Source organism: Hyaena hyaena, unplaced genomic scaffold (genome assembly GCF_003009895.1).
Source record: "Hyaena hyaena isolate Hyena2069 unplaced genomic scaffold, ASM300989v1 scaffold_28, whole genome shotgun sequence".
NCBI lineage: Eukaryota > Metazoa > Chordata > Mammalia > Carnivora > Hyaenidae > Hyaena > Hyaena hyaena.
The window spans coordinates 5,493,900-5,507,569 of record NW_024080660.1 but is presented as its reverse complement, the minus strand read 5'-3'; positions in this window follow the sequence as shown (position 1 = coordinate 5,507,569).

Genomic DNA, 13,670 nt, shown 5'->3' with positions numbered 1-13,670 from the left:
TTTGGTATTTTGTTATTAAGTTAAAAAAAACAAAAGCAACATGTTTCCATAGTGGAAAATCAAGGAGAGGCAACAAAAATTGAACTGGGACATCTTACATAACTGGCCGGGCCCAGGGCAAAATGAAAACGCCCCGCCCTTGGTCAAAACTGATTAAGAATCTCGAGACAGTGACAGCGGACCTTTAAACCAGGGTCCTTAGGAGAGCAGGGTACCTTTGCTGTGAAGCCGGGCCCTGGGGAAGCAGCTGTTTCCTGTGCCCTCCCAACGATGGAGCCCCTGACAGGCCCGCGGGGGCTGCACACGCTCAGCTTGTAGATAAACGTTCTGTCTTCGCAGCAGTGGAGCAGTGGCGTGGCGGTCGCACCCCGGGCCCACACCGAGCATTTTGAGTTTTCTCTGGAGTCAGGAGGAGGACAGAACCTTCCACGTGGGAGGGCAGAGGGCCCCCACTCGTGATTCTGAGACTGGTCCTGGGTACTAACCCAGCAGGGGCAGGTACTGGGGCTTGGGACGCCAGGCTAGGTGAAGAACCCATGGGAGCCCATGAGTGGGGGGTGGCCAGCACCTTCAGGGCCCCCTCATCTCCATCCCTTCTGAGAAAAGAGGGCCCCAATTAACAAGCCTGCTCTGGGCCAGGCCACTCTGATCCCTGCCCCAAGGGGCAGCCTCAGGCTGCTGATGAATAGAGAGGAGGCTCCTGGTGGCACACACTGAGAGCTTGGGGAAAACATAAAGAAAACCAAATCTTATCACCAAATAAACCACACTGCTAAGAGGATTCGGGAAACAGCTGACTTTTCCACTCTTTGCTCCCACTCTGCAGAGGTTCCCGCACTGCCCTGTCACCCGCCACAAGCACTGCCTGCGGCCAGACGTGCGGTGGTGTTCCCAGGAGCACGCCGTCCGGCGGTGGCCACGGAACGGCCATGCCAGCAGCAACACCCCAGCTAACCGTTGCACACAGCCAGCCCAGCGGTGACGGCAGGCTGCGGACATGAGGGCTCGCGGCTGTGTGCACACGGAGCCTCCCTCTAGGATGCGAGCTGCTTGGGGCAGTGCGGGTATACGCACCTGCACCACGTGTGCAGTGCGTGCGTCTGGTGTGCGCCTGGAGCAGCGTGTGTGTGCACATCTGTGTGGGGTGTCAGGTGGGGGTGCGGTGTGTGTGCGCACGTCTGTGTGAGGTGTCAGGTGGGGGTGCGGTGTGTGTACACGTCTGTGTGGTGTGTTAGGTGGGGGTGTGGTGTGTGTGTACATGTCTGTGTGGGGTGTCAGGTGGGGGTGCGGTGTGTGTACACATCTGTGTGGTGTGTCAGGTTGGGGTGCAGTGTGTGTACACGTCTGCGGGGTGTCAGGTGGGGGTGCAGTGTGTGTGTACACGTCTGTGCGGGGTATCAGTTGGGGGTGTGGTGTGTGTACACGTCTGCATGGGGGTATGGTATGTGGGTGTGCATAGGGCAGTGTGTGTATATGGTGTGTGTGTGTGTGTGTGTGTGTTTGTGTGTGTGTTGGGGGGAAGGATGTTTACGTAGAAGGTGGGGAGGGCAGTGGGACATAGAAAGTCAGACAGTGGATTTTCCTTGTTGAAATACAGAAAAAGTACACACACGTTCATAGGACTGGAGGAAAGCAGTATTAGGGGAAGGGGCTCCGGGCTCGGGGTGGAGCAGTCACTGTGGAGAGCCTTCCTTGTGGCAGGGAGGCCCCAGGGCAGAGGAGGGGTAGTTCTCATCCTCGGGGGCGACGGCTGCGGGTCCCTCCCTGCCCCCCCCAGCCCAGCGGGTCCTGGCAAAGCCACGTGCTCACCCCCTTGGAAGCCGTTCCCTTCCCCTTGCCCCGCTGCTTCACCTGGTCCAGGTGGCTGGCGCATCTTGGCCCAGACCACCCTCCGCCCTCCCCGTGGGCTCCCGCCGGGCCTCTTCATCCTCTCCTAGCCACTCACACACCAGCCCTCCCCGTGGCGTCCACACAGACAAAATCCTTGTGGCGCCCACAAGGCCCTCACTGCCAGCCACTGCCTGCTCAGGCCTCAGCTCTGGCCACAGCCGCCCTCAGCTGCACACACGGGGACTTCTCTGGGTTCCCCCAGATATGCCTCTCTCTGGCCCTGCGCCTGGCCATTCCTCCTTAGCTCTGGGCGCCCACTGCCCTGTTTTCAGTGCCAGACATCAGCTCCAGTTGGGAGTGCCGTGGCAGGGAGTGTCCTCAGTTTCATTCCCCACTGTCTACCCTGCACCCAGACCAGTGCCTGGCAAGTGCTTGGGGTTCAATAAATAGTTTTGGAAAATCAGTTCCTGCAATACTTTCTCATAATTGCTTGTCTGCATGCCCTTAGACTCCCTAAAGGCAGGGCTTGTTTTGATTCATCATGTCAAACCCAGCGCTCAGCACGGAGATTGGTGCATAGTAGATGATAAATAAATATTGTGGAATGCAACAGTACACCACACAGCTATTAAAAAGAATGATGGAGGGGCACCTGGGTGGCTCAGTTGGTTAAGTGTCTGACTTCGGCACAGTTTGTGAGTTCAAGCCCCATGTTGGGCTCTGTGCTGACAGCTCAGAGCCTGGAGCCTGCTTCAGATTCTGTGTCTCCCTCTCTCTCTACCCCTCACCCACTCACGCTCTGTCTCTCTCTCTCTCTCTCTCTATCTCTCAAAAATAAATAAACATAAAAAAAAAGTATGATGGAATGTTCTGTGTAATGGCATGGAATAGAACACCCAAGAATCATTGTCATGTGAAAAGGCAATGGCGGAATCACATGTATAAGATGCAGTCTTTTTGGTAAGGAGAGGCTTAAATAAGACTTTATATTGATTTTTGCTTGTACATAAAGAAAACTCTAGAAAGATGCATAAGAAATTAATAAAAGTGATTATCTTTCAGAGAGAAGACTGGGCAAGTGGGAGTCAGATGTAGAAGTAAGGCTCTGCTTATATAATCTCCTACTTTGAATTTTGAACTCGTTGAGTGTATTACATAATCAAGAAGTTTTTTAAAGGAAAATGAATATTGGTAGAAGGCAGAAGGGGCAGAAGAACAAGCAGGGAGAGAGTTGGAACTCCAACCAGGACCCAGCTGCCTTTGGTCAGTTACAACACACAGCCTTGAATCCAAGGCTGACAAGTTCGGATTCTGCCGTAGAAGACTGGTGGGTGTCCAAGAATACCCACACCCACACGCTCTGGCCAAGACACCAAGGCTCCCCGAGGGTTCTCCTGTATCCCAGAGGAAGATCCTATGACCTGGGATGTTGGTCAATAACTGAACAGGTGTTTCCAACCCCAGAGGCTCAGCGCTGGAGATAAACTATCAGGTTTGCGCACTGCTCTGTGATTCCCCAGGGTTAATATCAAGACTTACCAGTTCCTCAACACTCTGGAGCCCACTTCTCTAAGCCCAATGCTGACCCAAAAAAAGATCCCCCTCCAAGGATGGGCTCCAAAATGAACTGGTACAACTGCTTTGGGGCCGTATTGAATAAAAGGCACCACATACAGGCTCTATGACTCTGTAGCTCCAGCCCCACACATAGACAACCCTCACTGGTGGGCACCGGGGGACATGGACATGATCAAGAATTTTCTTTGTAGCTTTGTTTGTAATGGGGGGGGGGGGAGATAAAGGGAAAGAAATAAAACGAAATGAAACTGGAAATGACCCAGATGCCCTTCTACAGAAAATTGGATAAATAAAATGAGATATCAAAACAATGGAATTTCACGGCCGTGGAAATGAATAAACTAAACCCACATACATCAGTTGGGTGAATCTCAAAAGCATATGGAAGATGACAAGCCACAGAAGGAGACATATGGTTACCATTTCTGCAAAGTTCAAAAGCAAGCAAAACTCAGTGGTTTATCATCACACATGTTCATCACAAATGCATCTGGTAAAACAACATAGAACAACAAAAAAACATACAGACGAGGGAATGATGAGCCCGAAACTTAGATAGCAGTTACCTTGGGTGGAGGTCAGGGCTGGGGAGAAGCAGGGAAATGCACTAGGGACCAGACACACCGGGCAACTAGACAGAGTTGGGAAAGTCCAGTCTTCCAGTTGAGTCATGGGGCCACAGGCAGTAATTTTATTATTACACTTTGCATCTCAGATGTACGTCACACATATTCTTTTCATGACTCAAATATCCAAATTTTAAAATTGCAACCACAGCCTGAGCTTTGGAGTCAAGAACACTTGAGTTAGAACCTTGACTGTCTTTTCCATAGCTATGTGACCTAGGGTGTATTGCCTGATTTCTCAGAGCTCCCACTGTCTCACCTGTACAGCAGGGATAATAATGCTTACCCTGAAGGATACAAGTTATGTACAGCCATCCCTCTTATCTGCAAAGGATACATCCCGAGAACCCTAGTGGATGCCTGAACTCACAGATAGTACTGAACCCTACGTATTATACTATGTTTTTTCTTAGACATATCTACCTATGATAAAGTTTAATATACATATTTATAAATGTTAATTCTGTTAATCTCAGGCACAGTGAGATTAACAGAAATAACGAATAATAGAATACACTGCAGTACAATATACTGTAATAAAGGTTATGTGAATGTGGTCCCTCCCAAAAATCTCTTCTTGTGCTGTACTTACCCTTCTTGTGTTGATGTGAGATGAAAAAATTTCTGCTTGATGAGACAAAGTGCAGGGAAGATGCTGGACTTTGACTTAGTGTTAGTCTGCCATTGACCTTCTGAGATTTGTCAGGAAGATCCCCTGCTTCTGCTCCGCTCTTTGACGACGGGTAGCTGAAACCATGGATAAGGGGAGACTATTGCATGTATTGTGCCTAACTTGTGCCTACATACTCGATAAACGGTGGTTTGTTGAGTCAGGAAGAGCTGCAGGGTGTTTGAAATCTATTTGTGAATAAAGGCATAGGACTCTGGCATCCTTGTTATAGACTAAGGACCAAATAAATGAGGACTGAATGAATGAATAAATGAATGAGGAAACAACTGAGCTCATTTCTTCTATCCCTATCTCTACATCTTCTCCCCTGAGTAACCTCTGGGACCCAAATGGCCCGGTTACCATCATGGTCCCTTCAAACAAAATCCATAGTACCATTCTCACACCCACCTGGAGTCTCTAGAAGCAGGCAGCTGGCAAGCCTGCTCCACAGAGACTCTGCCTCCACTCTCCAAACCGAAGGACCCACTGCATCCTCCCTGCCCCCACGGCACCTGGCACAGCTCTGGGCCCACACAGCCGCTGCCAAGACAGCTGCTTTGGGAGAAGAGAGGCCTTTGGTCTGCGGGGAGTTCCCCAGACCTTCGCAGCCTTGGGCCATCACTCTTACATCTGTAGGAGTTTCCCTGACCTTACAGTCTCAGCTACATTTGTCATATACGCAATGACAGCCCATGATTAGAGGAAATTTAAGTGGATTTCCAAACCCTGAAATGAGGAGAGACTGATATTTTTAGGCTTCTGAGAATCGCTGCCAATCTCTGATTTGATCCCCACCACCGCCCCCATTTCAGGCTATACATCTGGGGCAGGGAACTACTTGTGGAATCATGGACAGAGCTATATACTTGAAGTCAGATCATCTTAAGCCTCTGTGCCATCTTGAGCCAGTATCATTTCTGGTATCACCTTAGTTTCTCCTCAATAAAATGGGGGCGATAATTATTTCTTGCCTGCTTCACAAGGATGATATGAAGAGAAAAGAAAGTCATGACTATATTGGTGATTTGGAAACTATATAGCTCTATACGGTGAACAGAAAGAATACTGCATTTGGAGTTAAGATACCTTGACTGTTTGTTTGGTTGGTTGGTTGGTTGGTTGGTTTGTAACCTACCAATTATGTATTGAAGCTTATTATATACCATGCACTGTACTGTTCTGAGCACTTTATGAATATTAACTCTTATAGTTCTCATAACAATATTATGAATTAGGAGTTGTATTATCATCCCCATCAGACAGCTGGGGTAACTGGGGCACAGAGATGTTAAGTAACTCACCAAAATTGGACACTAGTATGTTGCAAAGCTGATATCCAAACCCAGGCCATCAGGTTCCAGAAGTGGGGCCAATAACCAGCTATTCTACCTCCTCCTTGAGACTTTTGAAGCCCACCCCTGCCATTTACTAATTCTTCTATCCTCCATTCATTCATTCCACATATATTTAGTAAGTGCTTACTATGTTTCTGGTGCTGCTCTAGGAAATAAAACAGATTGATATGGTATTTGCATTCCGGTGTGGGAGATGGGCCACACACAAAGAATCCCATAAGGTGTCCAGAGGGGTAAGTGCAGTGGAAGAAAAACAACGCAGGTCTCTTAGTCTGTTCAAGTTGCTATAACAACATACCACAGACGGGGTATAAATAATAATAAACAACAGAAATTTAGCTGACACAGCTTTGGAGGCTGGAAGTCCAAGATCAGGGTGCCAGCATGATCCAGCTCTGGTAAGAACTCTCTTCTGGGCTGCAGACTGCCGGCTTCTTCCTGTGTCTTCACAGGGTGGAAGACGTGAGCTACCTCTTCAGAATCTCTTTTATAAGGGCACTAATGCCATTCATGAGGGCTCCACCGTCACACCTTATGACCTTCCAAAGGCCCCACCTCCTAATATCGTCACCGTAAGGATTAGAATCAACATACGAATTTGGGGTAGATACAAAGAGCAGGGCAAGGGGATGTAGCGTTCCCAGGGGCCAATGTTGTCATCTCTTTGGACCTCTGTCCCCATACTGTAAAATGGAGATACTGAGGCCTGCTTTGCCTCAAGAGGTCTACACGGTGCACAACGCTAATCCAATATAGGTATTGGAGCCTGTGCTGTTCTTTGTCTCTTTGTTCCTGTAGCACTTGGTTCATACCTGTAGTTAGTGTGTTCACCATCGTTTCATAGTTGGTCATTCAGGTTTCTGTGTCTCTCAGTAAACTGAATTTTTGAAGGCAGGAACAGATCCTGGTACAGAATAAGTATGAAATGGAGGTATAATTATTCATACCAGTAATCACTATTTCATGAGCCCATACTAGTGGCAAACACTCGTAAAAATGCTGAATTTAATCTTCAGCATAGAAGTGACTATAATCCCTGTTCCCATAGAAGGAACAGAGGCTCAGAGAGGTGAGTAACTTGCCCATGGCCATCCACCCATGAGTGACAAAACCATGATAGGAACTTACATCTCTCTAACTCCGAAAGCCACAATCGGTCACCAACCCCAAGCTGTAGTTGGGTATCGGTATCCACACGTATTCGTTCATGCAACAAATAGTCCATGGGCGCTACCACGTTCTAGGTGCTTTATACGGAAATGGATGAGGCAGATGGGGTCTCTGTCCATGCAGAAGACAGAATGAATAAGCGTGCAAGGTTTTCAGGCAGAAGAGTGTTGTGATCTGATTTGTGTTTTAGAAGAGATATTATTAACTGTTTAAATAGCATTGGAGAGGCACCTCGCTGGCTCATTCAGAAGAGCACACAGCTCTTGATCTTGGGGTTGTTAATTTCGAGCCCCACACTGAGTGTAGAGATGACTTAAATAAACTTAAAAAAAATAGCATTGGAGCTTGCTAATAGTAATTGTAACAACACATTTTTAATGTGTTTAGAAGAGAGAGTAAACAAAAGGGCAGGAAAGGTGGAGGTAGGTTGGGAGTGGAGAAAGTCGTTCAGCCAACAAATGACTTTTGCAGGTGTTTCCCTCTGCCTCAGCTTCAGCTGAATTAAGCCTCATTCATCTTACATATAACAATAATGGGCTGCAGATGGAAATAACTAAATCAATGTCCAGGGTTCCACTACGAGAGAGATCAGATTTCTTCTGCCTTCTCTTTCCACCCCAAGGAAAGAGATGACTCATAACCCTGGGGGAGAGGGGTCCCATCTCCTGCTGTCTGGAAAGAGGTATGTACTGAGCAGTTTGGAGAATGCTTCTTTAAGATCAGACCCTCCTCCCCAGGAGCAAGCCTCCTGATTTCTAGATCAGTTCCGTCTCTGCCAGAACGTGGCCTAGGAGTCAGACCTTCTCTGGGTTCTTATTGTGTAGCCTTGGCTGCCTTGTGGGAAGTGGACAGACAAACCCAGCCCCAGCTCAGCTCCACCATCCACAAATTTATGAGCAGAAACAAGATCCCACAGAGCAATGGCAAAGCGAGGGCTTTGAGAGGGCATCCCACACACCACAGGTTCCCCGGGTGTCCTGGGCCCTGGCAGAGCCCTAAGATGTCCACACCGCCTCTCTTCTCCAATTCGGATGTCTAACGGCCTGGCTTCTCCTCCCTATCCCCTTCACCAGACTCCTACCCAGTCTTCTTCTCCCTCCTAGAAGGGAAGCCAATCCACATCTTAGGGAGCTAACAAGAAGCAAAGGAAAGAAAACTCCAAGAAAGAGAAACTTTAAAGAACCAAAAAGATTGTGTTTCAAAACTGCTAGAAAATTGAATACTCCCACCCATGCAAATTACAAAGAATTATGCAAATGGTAATGCCAATCCGTGCACAGTCACATTTCCCCCTCATTATTTCCAACCCCAGCTTTTGGTGCCCCTGAAGTGCTTTGGCGGTGAGGGAATTCTGGGAGAGTCCCCTGGGCTAATAATGCAAAGCTTGCAGAGTTGAATTTTCCAACCTCTCACTCCCAGAATGGCACATTTCTTACTTGGGCTATTTCCCTCCTTACCAGCCACGGGCCCCTTTCCCAAAACCTGCCACCCCCAGGACCCTCACTCCCCCACCCCCCAAGAATTTCCTTTCTCCTAGTGACTGGACAGGATATTTAAGTACTTAAAGATGTTGGGGCAGGTTTGGAGGAGGGAGGAGCTGAAAATATATTCATGCTAATAGAGTTTCTTTATGCTAATGATATGTAAATACAGCTGATTTTTTTTTTCTTTCTTTGGCCCCCTGGAGCCAAGAAATGACTTGTCTATGTGCAGTGGACCGAAAAGAGGCCCAGAGAGAGAACTAGAGAGAGGGAAAGGGAAGAAAGAGAGGCTGAGAGCCCTGGCGGACACCCCGCCCACAGACTCAACTGACCCGTGGGCAAAGGACAGCCGACTAGGCAGTCCAGGCCGCCTGGAGGGAGCTGCAGTTCTGGGCATGGAGCCGGGATGGGCATGGGTGGGGGGAGTGTCCGCTGTGTCCTGAGCTTTCAGGACAGGTGCTGTCTCCTTTCCCCTCCCTCCCCCCGCTGTGAGGACTACGGTTCACCACCTCCCTCCACCTGTGTAGAGCTTGCCGCCTCCGTGCTATTATCTCCTACAATTGCTCATAAATGACAACACCCCCCAGCGGCCCGCCCAACACTTGAACCCCTTCTGGCCAAGGTGGCTTGCCTGAGGATTAGCTCCTCTTTGGAGAGTCCACAATAGCCCTCCACATCCTTTGTGCCTCTGTTTGCTGCAAATATTAAAGCTCTCTCCTGAAACCCATTACAGGCCCTGGGGACAAAAGCTTTCCATGGGTCCCCAGGACAGAGCCAGCACCAGGATGTTCCCGGCTAGGCTAGCGTACCTGCTGCCTCACCTGCCGCTTCTTCTCCAGTTACCCCCTCGAGGGAAGTAATCCACATTCACACCACACATCTCTATGCCCAGGCAGTGGGCAGGCGGATGAGATGGTGCCCACATCCTGCTTGCCCATCACAGAGGAAGAGGGGGCTGGGCACCAGGAGTGGGGTTTGGGTCACAGGCAGTTGGGAGATGAAAGGATCTATGGAGAGGGAGCCTCAAGTGGAGATGAAGACACAGCAGCAGATGCAACCGATGCTCCTTTGCCCTCAGGCCTTCCCAAATGCTGTTACCTCTGCCTGGAAACTTCCTCCATTCCACTCACCAGCCTAGTTTTCTGACACTAGTTTTATTTATCCCTCTGGTCTCAGCTTATACTTTGCCTCATTACCTCCTCCAGGAAGCCCTCTTTGCTTGCCAAATTTCGGAGCCTCTCCTCAGTACTCAAACCCAGTAATAAAACTGCCCGCTCAGAGTCTGCTTCCCTGTGCCTCCGGCACCACAGCCTCTCAGCTCGCCGGGGCAGGGCACCACGGTGCCCACACGTGGCACAACTCCTAGAGCGTGGCAGATAAACATAGGGGAATAAATGAATGGTTGAATGAATTCAGCAGGAGTGGGCCATGCCTGGGCCTTGAGTCCTCAGAATTATGACCAAAGTGATGCTGAGTTATGAAGATGCCTGGGGTGGGGAAGGATCAAGAATCTCTCACAGCCTTCTCTGGAGACCCCTGTTTAGTAAAAAGTGCTAGGCTGGGAGTCTGCTGACCATGGGACTTTGGGCAAGTCTCTGACCCACCCCCCAAACCCTGAACCTCAGTCCCCTCTTCTGGCAAATGTGAAAATGGAAATAAAGCTCCGGAAACAGCCAAGGAGTTAATGCACAAAGCGTTACATGGGGAGATGTAAAGGACCCTGGCGCGGGGCAGGGGGCCGCGACACAAGAGCAAATGAAATTCTTCGGGAGGGTTGTGGAGGCTCCAGCAGGCACCCAACTGCCGCCCCATCACAGGGGCCCGGTGGAGACGTGGGGGTCCTGCTTCTAAGTCTAAGGACACAGTATGCATCTCTGTGCCTGGGAGCCCCGGGAGGCTCCCCCCAACCCCCGCACCAGCCTGAGAGCAGCCAGCCTGCTCTCCCGCCTGTCTCTTCACTCCCCTGGCTACTATGAGCAATAAGCCTGGGCAGACCGGCCCTGGATTGAGCCACTTAACACACAAGTTACTCATTTCTCTTTGCCTCAACTTCTTCTCCTATAAAACAGAAATAACAGCACTGCCTGCGAGGGCTGCTAAGCAGCTTAAATGAGATGATTAAAAGATTTAGCAGTGCTGCCAGCACCTAGGAAGGGCTCGATAAACACAGTCTATTGTTCCTGTCTGTCCCTGGACTCAGCCTCGCCTGGGTTTGGGGAAGCGCAGAGGTCACCCTCCCATTTTACAGAAGGAGAACTCAGAGAGGTTCCGGAACTTACTATAGATGACCGGTGACTCAGGGACAGGAGTTGGACAGACCTAGGGTGCCCCAGTTTCTACTCCCATTTCCGTGTAGTTTTGGACTTGAATCATTCTCTCATTACCTCATGCGTACAAGTCCAGGCCATCCTAGAAGACAGTGACAGAGGTTTCTCCTGTGTCCCTCTTAACTCCCTGGTAGTGCTGAGCTGTAGAAACCCTCAAAAACTAAATCGTGGGAAAGCAGACAGACAGACGGCAAGACAGAAGAAGTTCCTTGACTGCTCTGTTATCCCCAGAGAAACCTGAAGTGAGCTGAGGACACCAGCATCCAACAGGGGCGTCTGGGTGGCCCAGACGTCCGGCAGTGGGGAGCAGTGCCCAGGTGACTCCGGCAGCCATGGGGGCTCAGGCAAGATACCCAGCAGACCTGGGGAGTCAGGCTGGGGGCACTGTCCTGAGGCAGGCGCTTTCCCCAGAGGGACAGCCACCGAGGCCAGGGCAGCCTGGGCTGCTCAGCTGGCCCACAGGCCTGGTGGTCACGTGGAAGGAGGCTCTTGCGGAAATGTGGCGCCATGTTGAAGCTGGCAGCCAGTCAAACTCACTAGATGTTTCCCTGAAGAAACATGGAGGCAGTGGCAGGGAATGGGCACCCCCAGGGAACAGGTATCTCCACAGTGAGGAGAGTGACTCCACAGAAGAGCATTTCAGCCTTCTAAGCACCACCTCCTATGCCCACCCAGGGTCCCCGAAACCCCTCCCTCTCCTCCCCTCCCACATTGGAGATCTAAACCATGCAAGTGTCTTTGGGCAAAAACCATACATCTGCAAACCCACCAGAGTGGATGTCTGCCCTGGGTGGGCCCAAGCACAAAGGCTTTCCAGGCAGAAGGGACTGTCCACCTGACCTTGAACTCAGGAGGGCAGAATCATGCCCTTGTTCATCGTTCTCTTCCTCACACAGAGGCACAGAGTAGACGCTAAACTGTGTCTGAGGAACAACTGAATGAACTGTCCTCAGCAAACACCAGGAACAGAAGCTTCCACGGCCTTCTTCCTGGACCCATGTCAGTACCTCACAGGTCCCTTCCTGCCATCTCACCTCGGTCCTTTCTTGTTTAATCTCTGATTGTTAGGTCAAGAGTCTAATAAATAAGCCTCTCGAAGTTCTTGGATGGTGATAAGGCACCCCTCAGCCTTAGCTGGAATAAGTAATCCTAAAAATATCTTTCATCACTTCCTTGGCTCTCCTCTTGGCCCATCTCCAAGTCCTTCCTCACATTTCCTCCTTGGACCTGAACCTGAGCATTCCTGGCTGGGCTCTGCCAGGGAAGAGAGCTCTCCTGTGGAGAAGCCTGAGGTAGGGGTGGGGTGGGGGTGGGGACTAAGATGTGAGAGCAATTTTCCACTTCAAGGGCCTCCAGCCAGAAGACTGCCTTCCTGCCTGGGTTTCTGAAACTCTGCTCATTCAACCGGTCTTATCTTACCGCCACCAACCCAGACTCCTTCCTGGCATCCTGGGAGATTAGTCCCTCCCCCCGCAGGGTCCAGGGTGATGATCTCATGCCATAGCTCTTGGCTTCTGACCTTCATCATTTCTCAGAACTCTTCTAGGGAGGCTGTTAGAATGTAGATTCCCAGGCCCCATCCTCACAAATCCCCATTGGGTAAAGCTCAACCAGCTTGTTCTTAACAACCCCTCTCCCCCAGGTGCTGATGATCCAGAACACTCCCCACAGACCACCTCTCTAGGAAACCAGAGGGTGGAATGAGAGGCGGACGGCTCCTGCGAGGAAGCAGAGACCTGCCCATGCTGGGCAGGAGGCAGATGGAGAGGTGGGCCCGGGTACCAGCCAGGATCTTGGATCTAGCCACCATGGGAAAATGAAACCCTCTCCCACCATCCCCCTAACTCAGGGCCCAGAGTAGAAAGAGTCCAAAGAGGGAACCGGAGATCAGCCTGAGAGAAGAGATGCAATGACACAGCCTGGCCCGGCAGCTTCTGTAATGACAAAGGTTTCACTGGGTCCCAGGACACCAAACAGGCAGAGACTGGCTGCCTGGTTGACAGGGACATCTGATGGCTGGATAAGGGGGCAAGGGCGGGGCAATGGTCCGTCTCCACCCTGGGTGAGTGGTCCCTCAGTGACCCGTAAGGCTGTCCATCTGTCCCTCTAGACTCTGCCTCTGTCTTTGAGGACTCGTCCAAACAGCCCGGCTAAGGCTCTTGAGCTTCCCCCAGCCTAAACACGAGCAGACAACATTCCCCGTTGCCCCTTCACTCTATTCGGTCCTGGGGCCCTTCCATAGTCCTGCTCTGGGCGAACTAGCTGCCCACCCCCCAGCCCCGCATCAGGGAGCTCTAGGGGGTCCCAGGCAGCTTGATGTTCAGGACTCGGAGCCAGGAGGCCTGGCCCAGAAATTCTGGCTCTGCCGCTAACAAGCAGCATGAGCTGAGGCAGGCTCCTGGCATTTCTGATCTCTGGTTTCTTCATCTGTAAATGGGGCCCAGGGTGCCTGTGTGGACCAAACCATGAGGCACGCTGTGCGGAGGAGCCTAGTGTGAAACACTCAGGCTATTCTCAGCATTCCTACCATGGCCACGCCTGGGGAAGCAATGAAAGGAGACTGCTATTCGGTTTCTCTGGTGCTCAAGGAGGTGACTTCCAAATAAAGACGCCCTCGCCATCGCTCTTTA